This window comes from Mastigoproctus giganteus, chromosome 3 (genome assembly GCF_048544385.1).
Source record: "Mastigoproctus giganteus isolate SK-2022 chromosome 3, ASM4854438v1, whole genome shotgun sequence".
Lineage (NCBI taxonomy): Eukaryota > Metazoa > Arthropoda > Arachnida > Uropygi > Thelyphonidae > Mastigoproctus > Mastigoproctus giganteus.
In genome coordinates this window covers 159,095,353-159,109,858 of record NC_143577.1, presented here as the reverse complement: position 1 = coordinate 159,109,858, position 14,506 = coordinate 159,095,353, and the positions used below count along the sequence as shown (strand labels likewise).

The following is a 14,506-nucleotide window of genomic DNA, read 5'->3' as shown; positions in this document are numbered from 1 at the left end:
GTTCAGAATTCTGATAGATGTATATGAAGACTTGGTGTTGATGCCATCTAAAGAATTAAAAAGAGAGAGACCCATTAAGCACCCAGTACAACACTGGGATCTATACTTGTGCATCACAGAACACGTATCCTCCATGGCAGAAAGTGCTGGTCCCACAGGAAGTAGCTATTGTAAGGAACACTGTTATCAGGGAAATGGGAAATATATTTTGTAAAAAGGATAGGTAGAATAGGACCAAAGCATGTCTGCCATGGGCAAAAGTTGATGACATTGTGCAGAAATTCTTTTAAGGACACAAAAGGTGATATTGTTGTACACACTGATACTAATGATATTAAGAGATCTGAGGATTTACATAACAAGTACAGGGCAATGTTGGGAAACAGTCACTAGTTAGATTAAATATGAAAGCATGTGAAATTCTGTCCAGACATAATAGGAGAAGTACATGACGAGAGCCTTGCCAATCAACTTGGTGCTGGAGAGTCTGTGCAAGGCTCATGGGATAGAATTTTTCTTAGCATGGTCTGTGAAACAGGGGTGACTTTATTTACAGGAATGGGATATGCTTAAACAGAAGAGCTGCAAGAATAGAGCTGCAAAGGGATGATTGAGTGGGAGATAACAGAGAGTGGTAATCAATGGACACTGCTCTTTGTGGACAAATGTTATTAGTGGAGTTCCCCAGGGTTTGGTGTTGGGCCCATTGTTGTTTTGTATATTTATCAGTGATACTGATGAAGGTATATCAAGTTTAATGTCCAAGTTTGCAGATGATACAAAGGTTGGCAGGTTTGTTAACAACAGTAAAGACAGTATGGGCTCAGAAGTGGCAACTGAAGTTTAACATTGACAAATGCAAAGTACTGCATATGGGTAGCAATAACTACGAAGAGAAACGTACCAACTGTGTGGTACTACACTCAGGGAAGTAGAAAGTGAAAAAGACCTGGGGGTAATTGTGCAGTCAAATATGAAGTTCGCTGAGCAGTGCAAACAGGCTACCAGGGCAGGTCATGGAGTCTTGTCAATGATATATAGGAATTTTGCCAGCAGGGACAGGGAGGTGATTATCCCATTATATACGGCAATGGTCAGGCCACACCTAGAGTACTGTGTACAGGTCTGGAGGCCTCATTTTAGGAAGGATGTAGAGTTGCTAGAACAAGTACAAAGAAGGGCAACAAGATTAGTGAGGGGAACAAAGAGGTGCTCTTACTGAGAGCACCCTTAAGTTCTGCAAATTGCAGCACCTGGAGAGTAGGCACCTGCAAGGTGATCTGATTGAGGTGTATAAGGCCTTGAATGGGTTGAGCAAGGTGAATTCTGATCGGATTCTTCCTCTTGCTCAGATTAAAAACTGGGGGGGCACAGTTTAAAATTGAGAGAGACAGTTGTAGAATATATGTGCGGGAATTTGCCTTTAGCCAGCGGGTAGTTGATTGGTGGAACAGACTTCCATCTTTTGTGGAAGTTGATAGCCTAAATAAATTTAAGGCTGAGCTGGACAGGCATTTGGAACGACTGGAGGGGTGAAATGGGAGGTTTTTTTTTTTTGGCTGATGCTGCATAAGCTTGCTTTTTTGCATCGTATACCTCTACTAATGCTAATGCTAATATTTGTTGATGCTATTAACAGTAGCCCCAGGCAGAGGTGAAAACGATTCTTGCACTGCTTCTATTAGGTCAAGCAGCAGCCTGGAAAACAAGGTATCAGTGATTACATGGCCAGCTGGAGGTCCTCATATGACAAGAAAATACATGGGCTGTGTTAGAGTTACTAATAGCAAGACCAGGTTCGTGTATGCATATGTGTACACTAGTGGTAGGAGTATAGTACACAAATTGGATGAATTTGAAGTACTGATTAAGTCATCAAATGTAGACATTGTAGGGATATTGCAAATTTGGTGCCATTCAGATATAAGGCATGAAGAATTTGAATATGGTATACAGAGAGAACTTTTTTCTTTATTGTGTGTTAGGCCTGCCAAGCTATGGCAACTATGCTATTTAGTAAAATAAATTATGGCTTTCTCAGAGCGAATTGTAACAGGTTTAATAAATATACATAGAAACATACAAAGCTTTCGGTTGGTTAGACAACCTTCTTCAGTTGAAAGCTTTGTATGTTTCTATGTATATTTATTAAACCTGTTACAATTCGCTCTGAGAAAGCCGTAATTTATTTTACTAAGTATGAATCCGGAGCGCATAGGCCTTTTTAACCAACTATGCTATTTATTGTGTACCTAGCAAAGCTGATCTTTCAAGTGGTATGTTCACATAGTGTAGTATAAGATTACATTGTTCATGTTGAGTTATTGGCCTCGTAGCCCTGCAAGATACAATACATGCATCTTGCTGGTTATCATACCTGCCCTATGGAGGCAGGCCATGCAGCATAAACTATGGATAAGAAGATTTTCCTTGTCTCCCACAGTGACAGAGTTTAAAAAAATTCTCATATACTTAGTTATTCCATCTCTAGGAATTACTATGCAGCTCATCCTCTTGCTAATATTGCAGCACCCCCCCCCCCAAAAGCTTAAGCGCATCTTTGACGACACAGAACTAAAAGTATCATAATGATCTGCAATGTGCAGAGTTCTGGGATATCTCTAATAGGCTTCTTATTTTCAACGAATTTTCCAAAATCCAGTTTCTACCACTCCCATCCTTGTTAATTCTGAAATGTTAATACAATGAATCTCATTCAAAATTAGTCTGTAGAATATCAAAATCCACTAAACTATTGCGTAAAAATTTCATTCATCAGTTCCTCTTTGTTCACATAAATTAATCAAGGTTAAGACACTGATTTCTTCACCAGTAATCTAGAGTTCCCAAGTGAGTCATCCAATTCTAGTATACATAAGGGAGGAGGGGAAAAGTTGTGACTTTGGTTAAGAAGCATATAGAATCTAAGCACAGAGCACCCAGTTGACATGGGAGGCTAGTGCAATATTGAGATTCACCTTTTGTTTTCCACTAAGCAATAGGAAAACAAAAAATGAGATCGGAGTGTGTTGTAGGCCAGATGAGTTCGATGATTGTCTTATAATGGGAGATTTTAACTTTCCAGAACATTGAGTGAAATTTGTGGGTTGGTCACTCACGCAGGAACAAGACTTTTCTGGATTTATTGGATCAGTGTTTTCTACGCCAGTACATTAGAGAGGCAATGACAGAAAATAATACTCTTGATCGGATTACCAGAAGTGACTCTTCATGCATTAAGAATCTCCATATAAAATAATGTAGCTTAACCGCCGCTACATTCTTTTATCTAATATGAGATTCAAGATGGCACTACTCTCAAGGGTAAATTGAAGGGATTTTGCTTTCGTTAAGGTACTACGGTAGTTACAGAGAGTTTTTAAATTCTGTTCATTGGAAGCAACTGACAATGAAACAAACACCATTATAAATGGGAAGCATTCAGGAGCAACCAAGCTTTTCATACCATCTGAGTGATAACATTCTAGGTTTAGACAATGCATGTTAGTTAGCAAAAAAAGAATGCAATACTCTTGATATCTGCATTGACTCTTCATGCATTAAGAATCTGCAGATAAAAGTCTCACCAAGTGGCAGTAATCAAAAATTATTGATGTGAGATTTACTTAAAAATGTAACTACTGTCAAGGGCAAAGAGAAAGGTTTTTGTTACTTAATCGTGACTGAGGGTTCTCACACAGTTTTTAAATTCTGTACAGTATTATCAACTAATGGTGTTACTAACAGCAAATTCTAAACAGGAAGCATCAAAGAAGTAATCAAACAAGCTATTAGATTTTATTATACCAAATAAAAGAGATTGTTCAAGGTTTAGGCTTAAATGGATGTCAAATGTACTGATGAGACTTGTGGCAGAGAAGAAAAATACATTGGATGCACGTAAATCATCAGGTAATACAGAAACCTACTGTAGATATAAACTTATCTGCAATGGAGGTTAGGCAAGCTAAGGCAGATTATGAGAGGTCTCTGGCCAAGAATGCAAAGATAAACACAAAGATTTCTTTACTTATGAACCAGAAAGAAGGGGATGAATCACATCGGTCAACTAGATATGAATGGTTTGGCTGTTTATCCTGCTCACAAACTGAATAAATACTTTTCATTTATATTCACACATGAGGAATTTTTTAGGGATGGGGATGTCACAAGTTTATCAAATTATAACAGAAAACAAAATGATTTTGTGATAACTGAAAGGAAAGTGGAAGAGAAATTTTTGAAGCTAAATGTAAAAAGAGAGCACCAGGGGGTGGATGGGATCCATACAATGATGTTAAGGAAGATGGCAAAGGTGGTAAGCATGCATTTATCCATAATTATGAGAACCACCTTGCATTCAGTGGAGGCCCCCTGTGGACTGGAGATGTGCAGATATATTCCCAGTTCACATAGTGGGATCAGAGGTGACACAAGTAATTACACACATGTTAGCTTGATTCTGTTTCAGGGGAAATAATGGAGTCTCTGGTTAGAGAAATAATGCAGGGCCATCTAGACAGGAATGCAGTTATACTGTAGTCATAGCATCAGTTTGTTAAAGGGTTATCTTATCTGACCAATCTGATTGGATACTGTGATGCAGTAACAAAGGAACGATACAAAAACTAAATTTGACAAAAATTTAGATTTCAGGAAAGCTTTTGATACTGATACACCCCCAAAGACTCTTGTACCAAATGGAGTTGTGTGGCATTAAGGTCAAGTTACTGCTATGGATAAAGGGATGATTGAGTAGGAGAAGATGAAGTGGTTATCAATGGGCTTTGTTCTTCTTGGAATAATGTTATTATTGGAGTTCAGTGCCAGGCCCATTGTTGTTTTCTATATTTATTAATGATATTGATGAAAGCATATCAGGCTTAATATCTAAGTTTTCAGATGATACAAAGGTTTGCAGGGTTGTTAATTATAGTAATAAGGGCATGCTATTGAAAGAAAATCTGAAAAAATTAGGTAGATGTACAGAAAACAGCAGTGAGATTACTGAGGAAAACAAAAGAGTTCTCTTAACAGGACAGGCTTCACTTCTGGAGACTAGACAGTTGTGAGATCTGATTGAGGTGTTTAACCCTTTGAATGGATTGGGTAAGCTTAATGCTGATTTAATTCTTTCTCAAACTACACAAATGAGTGGACATAAACTCAAATTGAGGAAGGTTGGTTGCAGGATAAATGTGTAGAAGTTTGTTTTCATCTAGTAGGTCATTAATTGTTGGAACAAACTTCTAGCTGGTGTTTAGAAGTGGTTAGTTTTGAATAAATTCAAGGAAGAACTAGACAAACTATGAGAAGGGATGGACTGGCGATATGGGAAGTGTTTTTTTTTTTTTTCTTTTCTTTTTTCGGTGCTGTAAAGCATATAAAGCATTTACTTTTATGTAAAGCTTGCTTTCTTGCATTGCTTCTCCCTACTAAGAAATAAATAAATGAATAAAAGATCCTTATTTATATGCCAGCATGATTACATGGTCAGAGGAGTTTACATTAATTATTTTGACAATAAATACAATCATTAATTGTATTTAGCTTTCACATGAAGTAGAACCATAGTCCACTCAAAGCGTGTGCTTCTGCACCCTCACACTTAATTGCTCTGCTATATCTAGCCTAAAAACATTCTGGTTTATACTCTGGCATGACAACTAGGTCAGAGGAGTTTACAGTAAATTATGAATACAATCATTAATCATATTGCCGACTAGGCTAGCCACTCAAAGGTTGTGGGTTTGAATCCCACCTCGGGCTTGGATCAGAGTAAAATGCAAAAACTTTGGGAGGTGCATTATGGCCACAGAAGCCAATGCGCCAACAACTAACAAAAAAATAATAATAATAATAATAATCATATTTAGTAGTTGTGTGGACTTGAACCACAGTCCACTGAAAGAGCATGTGCTGCTGCACTCAGAGAATAAAAATACTTGAATGCATCTCAATTATCAGGGGATGCAGAAGTATAAACTAGTCTCCAGTCAAATCACAAAGGGGCATTAAGCAAGCTGATTATGAGAAGTCTCTGGGAAAAAAATGCAAAGCAAAGTAACAGACTTCTCTATCCCTTTCCTTCTAACACTAAAAGAAAAGGAATGAATCACATTTATCCACTAGATATGAATGGTATAACTTTTATGATCCTGCTCAGATTGCTGACAAAATGGACAGATGTTTATGCATCTATATTCACATGAGGAATTTTTAGGGATGGGGATTCCAGAAGTATATTAAATTCTTGTGGATCTGAGTGATTTTGTGATAATTGAGAAGAAAGTAGAAGAGAAATTGTTGAAGCTAAAAGTAAATAAAGAATGTGAGCAGGTGAGATTTATCTAGTTATATTAAGAGAAGCAGAAAAGAGGTAAGCAAATCTTTGGCTATAATTGTGAGAGCATCCTTAGATTCAAAAAGGTCCCTATAGACTGGAGATGTGCTGATGTGTCCCCAATTCACAAAGCAGGATTTCAGGTCTGTTAACTTGACTTCTTTGTCATGGAATATAACATAGTTACTCATTAAAGAAGTACACAGGACCATCCCGACAGTCACAGCATGGATTTGTTATAGGGAAATCTTGTCTGGCTGATCTGATTGGATACTATGACACTGTAACAAACGAACTGGATGCTAAAAATAATTTTTACATCATATACTTACATTTCCGAAAAACTTTTGATACTGTTCCATATGAAAGCCTGCTGTAAAAATGGAGTAGTGTGGCATTAGCAGAAAGCAACTGCTATGGTTAAAAGGGTGGTTGAATCGATGGGCATTGCTTTTCTTGGACTAGAGTTATTAGTCACTCAAGGTTTGGCAATGTGCCCATTCTTGTTTTCATTATTTATTACTAATATTGATGACAGTATATCAGGCTTAATTTTGCACATGATACAAAGGTTGGCATGATAGTTAATGACAGTAATCAGGATATGCTTCTGCAATGAAGTCCAGAATAATTAGACAGATTTCCTGTGAAGTAAATTGAAGTTTGAATTGAATTGTAACATTGATGAATGCAAAGTACTGAAGAGTTTCATATGAAAATATTGTGGTAATCCTCTTCAATTAATTTGATTATTTATCACTTGAAACAAATCGAGCATCATTGTTCTCATATATTTTAATACCATTGTTTCGTATCCTGGTTTTGACTCATTTCATCTACTTCTTTCTCAATTTCGTGTTTTTATTTGTTTCGTGTTTTAAACACAATTTCGCATTTTTATTTGTTTATTATTGAAATGATTATTGGAAATAGTTGTTTTCCCATGAACCAAAGGTCTTAGGCTATGGTCCTTGCTCTGTTTAATATTCTATTAAATAAAGTAATTATTATTTTATTTTATTTATTTATTTTTTTTTTTTTTTGATTATTGGAAATAGAGGATGAGTATACTATATGTGGGACCTGTTAAAACATATTCGTTGCATTGCACTGTTCTTCACAAAATTTCATATAACTCCGTTGACTGTATATTTTGATTTAAAAAGCTCGGGTGCTGCAGTTCCACAGTGCCTACCAACGAGCCACCCCCTGCTTCAAACAAGTCTAAAGGCCTCATTTTATTAATTATTTGGAGCTGCTGGAATGAGTACAGAGAAGGGCAACAAGATTGGTGAGTGGAACAAGGGGTGCTCTTACCAAGAAAGGCTTCAATTTTGCAAATTGCAGCAACTGGAGACTAGGCACCTGCAAGGTAATTTGATTGATGTGTTTAATGCTTTGAATGGATTGAGCAGGCTCAATGCTGATGAGATTCTTCCTCTTGCTTAGACTACATACATGAGGGGGCACAAATTCAATTTGAGGAAGGACAGTTGCAGAATAGTTTACAGAAGTTTGTTTTTATCTTCTCTGCCATTAGTTCCATCAGTTTAGCTGACATCCAATTAAAAATAAACCTTGAGTAATATCTCTCCCTGTTGGTATAGAATGATTAGTAACCGCTATGATTTCATCTTTTAGTTTGTTCCAAAAATCAACGAGTGGTTGATTGTTGGAACAAAATTTCATCTGTTGTAGTGGACGTTGATAGTTTAAATAAATTCAAGGAAAAACAAGACAAACTATTGGAGGGAATGAATAGGTTGTTTTTTTTTTTTTTTTTTTTTCCTGATGCTGTATAAGCTTGCTTTCCTGCATCATTTGCCAGTGCTGATGCTAATATCATAAATTTGGTACAATATGAACTTGACAGCCATGCTGAAAATAATTTTATAAGATCTCGACGCAGGTGCTCAGTCTTTAGATGCTGCAGTTTGCTGAACTGAAGTCTTTTTTCATTTATCTTCTCTGCACTTCCAACGATCCATATCCTTCATAAAATTAAGCTTCCAGACCTGTATGCAGTACTCAAGATATGGCATAACCATTGCTTTAAGCAATGGAATAATCACCTCTTTATCCCTGCTGGCAGAGTTACATGTGTATATCATTGACAAATCCCCTTTAGCTGTACACTGCTCAGAGGACTTCACAACTGACTACATAAATACCCCCACCCCCAGGTCTTTTATGTTCTCCACTTCCTTAATGTGAATGACTCTGCGAGGAAAAGTACATTAGAGTGGTTAAACACCATCCATCACAGTGCTCTGAGAATTTCTCTGGGGGCTTTCAGAACCTCCCCAGTGCAGAGTCTTTACATTAAAGCACATGAACCTCCGTTACATCTCCTCCGGAAAACATTACTTCTGTATGCGGCAAAAATCCATAGTTTTCCTTCTCACCCTAATTGGAGATGCCTATACAATACTGAACGAGAGTCATTTTACAGTAGTAAACCAAATGAAAACTGACCTGCTCCACTTAGTCTTAAAGAACTAGCTCAATCGTGGAATATAGAAATCAATAATATATTTCAGGACATGACACCATTAGATCCACCTTGGACAAATATCCATGCAATTTATGATGACTATTTTCAACAGTAGGAAAAGATCTCCTTGTCTTCTTCCAATATCACACAGTTACATGCAACTTACTCTGTTTCTAACTCAAAGGAAATATTAATCTATACAGATGGAACAAAAACTGAGATCCAAGTAAATGCTGCAGCAGTCTTCCCGTCATTCACCACTTCTGTCTCATTATCAGTTGAATGCGGTATCTTCACTGCTGAGCTTTATGCTATAAACTTGGCTCTGGATCATATTACTCAACTTCTAATTTCGTCTGCCTTAATATACACTGACTCACTCAGTGCTGTCTCTGCTATAAGTAGTAATACCAACTCCTCTCACCCTGTAATAGAACAAATGAATTCTAAATTACTTGCTTGTAATCAATCAAACCAAACTATACCCCATTTAATAATGGTTTAAGTCCGGGATGGTCATACTTTCTCAGTAATTGATTTCATACTGACCACTTAAAAATGAAACAATGTGTTGGTCCCACTTTGGGATAGTATTTAAGATTTTTAATGTATGTGCTATTGGAAGTCCTGTGTACTTTTGTTGTTATTGGCTATAGTTGTGTGTTTCCCCTGTCTCTGTTAGTGATAATGGTGTAAGTGTGGTTTCAAATTTCTTTAAGTTTTTCTGTGGTACACCTGTTACTAATATTAATGGTATTAGTTTCAGGTTATTTGTGACTCAGATGTTAGAAAAGCTTCTGAAATTCACAGAAGACCATGGAGTAAATTATAGGTAACCAATTATATTAATATTGTTTACAGCCACTGTGAAAGCTGTTAGTGGTTTGTGATATCCAGGATATGCATTATATTAGCCTAATGATAAGAACTGGAGACCAAGAAACTGTTTTTTGATTTCTCTGTTGCTAATTATTAATTAGTCATTAATCTTGCTCACAAATAGCAAATGCAACCACAACAAACTAGTAACATCGAAGAGAAGTGGAAGTTCCATACTTAATGAAAGATTGTTGGAGGCCTAATTATCATTAGGGATTCTAATTATATCATATCAGATGCATTTTGTTTTGAAACAAATTTTGTTAAAGGTTCACCAACACCACCACCACTGTATATGTTATGTAATTCATTAGAAAGATACATATAAGCCCATTTCCAAATATCATTATTTCCGATACATTCCAGGAATGTATCTCTTGCAAATATAGAGGGTGGGGGTGTATTTCCCTAATGCATAAATTAATTTTATCATGTTTGTGTGTTTTAAGAACAATCTCAGATGTGCCCCATTTCATTTTATGTTTCCACTCCATTTCTTTATGGTTTGCCGCAATCCATTGTTATAATTGGACCTCAAAATTGTGGGAGTAACCTATTACTGCTTACCTCCAGTTCATCAAAGGAAACATGAAAATATTTGCCATCAGATTCAGTCTTAATATGTTTCTGACACACATCCACACACAAAACATTTTAGTAGAAATATAAATAAATTGGCTGATCTACCACATTCAAATGGTTATAAGCAGTTTTTCAGAAATTTGTATATACATAGAGCATAAAAAAATTATTACTGATTTTATATTTTTATTTAGATAGTCAACAGTGACAGCACTTGCCTGTAAAATTTTATCAGCTCAGCTATTCGCACAGTATGCAACCCGTTGAATTTAATACTTGAGTGTTGTCGAGTTCAGGCTATTAGTGATGAATGTGGTGAAGGCGCCTCCGTAGCCAGGTGGGCAGGAGCAGCAGTGCGTAGCACACGCTTCTTGATTAGACCGGGATTCGAGCCCGTGACCACCAAATACGGAGGATGTGGAAGGTCAGGGAATAACCACCTGCATATTCCTAGCCCGGATAAAGGGTGAGGGTTGGCATCAGGAAGGGCATCCGGCCGTAAAAATTTCATGCCAAAACAGTAAAAATGCTGACCTCATACATATAATGGGAAAAAGGCGAGGACAAAAAAAAATCAATCAAACCAAACTGTGACATTCTGCTGGATTCTAGGATGTTCTGGAATAACAGAAATGAAAAGGCAGATTTTTTAGCCAAACGACCAGATACTACTCTTTTGCAGACTTTTCAAACTCCATAGACTGATTATAAACATATTATCCATAAAAGATAATATTATCAGTTACAATAGCTGGTCACTAATCTGGAGAGGTTATCCAGGAAACAAACTATACCAAATAAAACCAGAACCAAAACTCTGGCTCTCCAGCTTCCGGGAAAGCAGACAAGAAGAAACAATTTTAGGAAGGCATATTTTAGTGAGGATTGGGCACTCACCTCACTCACCTGTATCTATTAACTAATGACAGCACTCCCCTATATACATCATGTCATATACAACTGACTATTTGCCACTTGTTAGTGGACTGTCCCCACTTTCAAAACATCCACTTAAACACCTTTAAATCATTTGCTAATACACAGTCATCAATAAGTTTATTGCAGATTCTTGGAGATGATCCTATCTGTCCTAAATTAACTTTCCTAAATCGTATAAATCATAAAATATACGAGGGGGCATCAAAAAGTTTGTACCCTTACCTAGAAATAATAGCCCTAGAAAGGTGAAACTTCACAGGAACTTTAATCCTTTTCTATGTACTCTCCATGTATAGTAACACATTTCTCCCATCTATGCGTCAGTTGTTTAATGCCTTAATCATAGAAGTCTGCACCTTTTGCCTGATACCATGATTCCACTTAATTGATGACTTTCTGAGATGAATCAAAGCAATGCTTTGACATGTCTTTGGTCTCCAGATCATACTGGTATACCCAACATTCATCATTTGTCACCAACCAATCATAAAAGTTCTCAACATCTGCATTACACAAATCCAACAGTTGGCAAGAACATTGCATTCTACATTGCTTCTGCAAAGGTGTCAGCAATCTTAGAACCCATCGTGCGGAGATCTTAGACATGTGCAGATGGTCATGTAAAATGCTGTGGGCAGACCCATGACTAATTCCCACTGCATTTGCAATGAAATGAACTGTCACATGTCTGTCACTCAGAACAAAATGCTCAACCTTTGCAACTGTCTCACTGTCTGTGGATGTTGATGCCTTCCTTCTCTTGGCTCGTCAAAGACACTTGTACAACCGCACTGGAACTCCTGTTTTCACTTTTTTGCAGTGTCATGGGATGTACGATTCTGCCAATACACAGCTTTCATTTATTCGTCAATTTCCTGAGCTTTCTTGCCCTGCAAATGTAGAACTTGATCACTGCTCGATACTCCACTTTGTTAACCCTAGTGTCCTTCCTCAGATTCTGGGCTCCACCTCTGGTGTATGATCACCTACGGGAATGAAATTTCACATGTTAGTTATTGAATATGTAGACAACTTATATTAAAAACGGCATCTTCCTACCGATGTTTTATCTGGGTCAGGGTATGAACTTTTTGATACCCCTCTTAGTTATTACAATAAAGTTAATATTTCACCATTAGGAAGATGCAATGTGGCCCTAGCAGAATTTTCTATTGTTAAACTCCACAACAATACCTTAATATGATATCACACACTTGTTACATTAATCTGGAATTACTACTACCCATGTTCATTACCTTAAATTTGTCAATATTAAAGTTCATTTGCCACATCTTAACCCATTTGCCCAAATTTTCTAGGTCTTGTGCAGTAGCACACCCTGATAATTGTCATTGACTACCCTACCAACCTCTGTATCATCTGAACACTTAAAGATTTGGCCTGACATGCCTTCCCCAGTATCATTAATAAATAAGGAAACTAACAATGGGCCCAAAAAAAAATCGATATTTCTGTATTCCCAGCATTCCGAAAATTTGTAAATAACTGAAAATTATAATTTGAAGTTTATTGCTAATAGTGAACTGTGCTGAGCAGGAAATCAGAACAATTCTTAAAATTATTATAAAAAATTTATTCATGTACATAAACTAACATCTAAAACAAGCAAAGAATAAATAAAACTGTGCCAAGTCTTTAAACAAAAACCAGGTATTGCTGCAAGGCATTAAATTCAATCAGTGTACAATTTTTTTTTTTTTATATTTTAGCATAAATCAGCTCATATACCAACCATGAGAATAAGTATTTACTGTAACTAAAATATTTACAAATTAAAATAAAATAAAATAAACATTTACAAAAAACTGCTATTATATTAAATTAAATTATATACATGTGAAAAACATTAAAACTGTGATAAAATTCTTAAGATAAAAGACACTAAAATAAACCGGATTAAAAGCGATAAAAACGATAAAAATCTCTGGAGCTTTCGGAAGCATCGGCTTCCTTCCTCAGCAGTAACAAAACTTCCTGCAGCACGTCCATATATAACAGGCTCACGGTACTTATACACGTGGTGCAGTCGCCGCATGGTCTGAACTGGAATCGGAAATAGCTCGGGAATGTGTTAAGCAAAACAGTTCATCCGTACTTAGGATGATAGTTTCAAACAGAGGATGCATACGCATACCTCTGTATTGTGGTCGGATGAACAGATTCGTAGGCTCTCAAGCCATTTATGGTTCCAGAACCCATGCACTCGATCCACAATATCTGCAATGCTCGATCCACAATAACCGCATCCAGAGGATGCGGTTATTGTGGATCGAGTGTACAAATCTCGAATAATTGTTAATTTCGTGTACCTTTATGGTAGTCATTGGTTGACTGCTTATATGCATTATGGCACAGTGCTTAGGTGCCTTTTGAACTCAGATATGCTGCATATCACTTCTAGTGCTGTTTTATGCTTATATTCATAAAGGTATGTATTAACAAATCCATGCTGTGACTGCACTATAGCTGCATTCCTATCTAAATGGTCCTGCATTACTTCCTTAACCAGTGGCTCCATAATTTTCCCTGGAACAGAAGTACAGCTTGCAGGTCTGTAATTTACTTATGTTACCCTTTGAGCCCATCCTTCTTTGTGAATGGTGATACATTTGCATATCTCCAATCCACAGGTATCTCTCTGTCCTGGATCCTCTCATAATCGTAGCTAATGGTTTTCTTACATCTTTTTCTGCCCCCTTTAATAAAACTGGCTAGGTCCTATCCACCCCAGGTGCATTTTTATGTTTAGCTTGAACAATTTGTATAAGGCAATGAGCAGGCCACACCTTGATTACTGCATACAGGTCTGGAGACCTCATTTTAGGAAGGATGTAGAGTTGCTGGAATGAGTACAGAGAAGGGCAACAAGATTGAGGGAAACAAACGGATGCTCTTACCAAGAAAGGCTTAAGTTCTAAAAATTGCAGCATCTGGAAACTAGGCACCTGCAGTGTGATCTGATTAAGGTAACACTGTATGACTGTGGGTTCGAATGGTTTGAGCAGGCTCAATGCTTGATGGAATTCTTCCTCTTGCTCAGATTATGAACCTGAGACTACTGTTCATTAACTGTATTACATTAGTTACAAAGTAAATTTTTGTAAACAACAGCCCATTGCATCCTCTCTTTAACTATAAGTTACACTTAGGATAGCAAAAACTCTGATGGCTGAACTAAACAGAAATATACCTGAACTGACAAGTGATTTTTGAAGAAATCACATGACTTCACTTCAGCATTGTGATAG

General features: G+C 36.9%; 1 protein-coding gene across 1 annotated transcript in view; it reads left to right on the top strand.

Annotated features, from left to right (window-relative positions):
• The window catches only part of spn-B (X-ray repair cross complementing protein spindle B), a 141,648-nt gene that overhangs the window by 74,587 nt on the left and 52,555 nt on the right, over nucleotides 1-14,506 (top strand). The window lies entirely within an intron of this gene.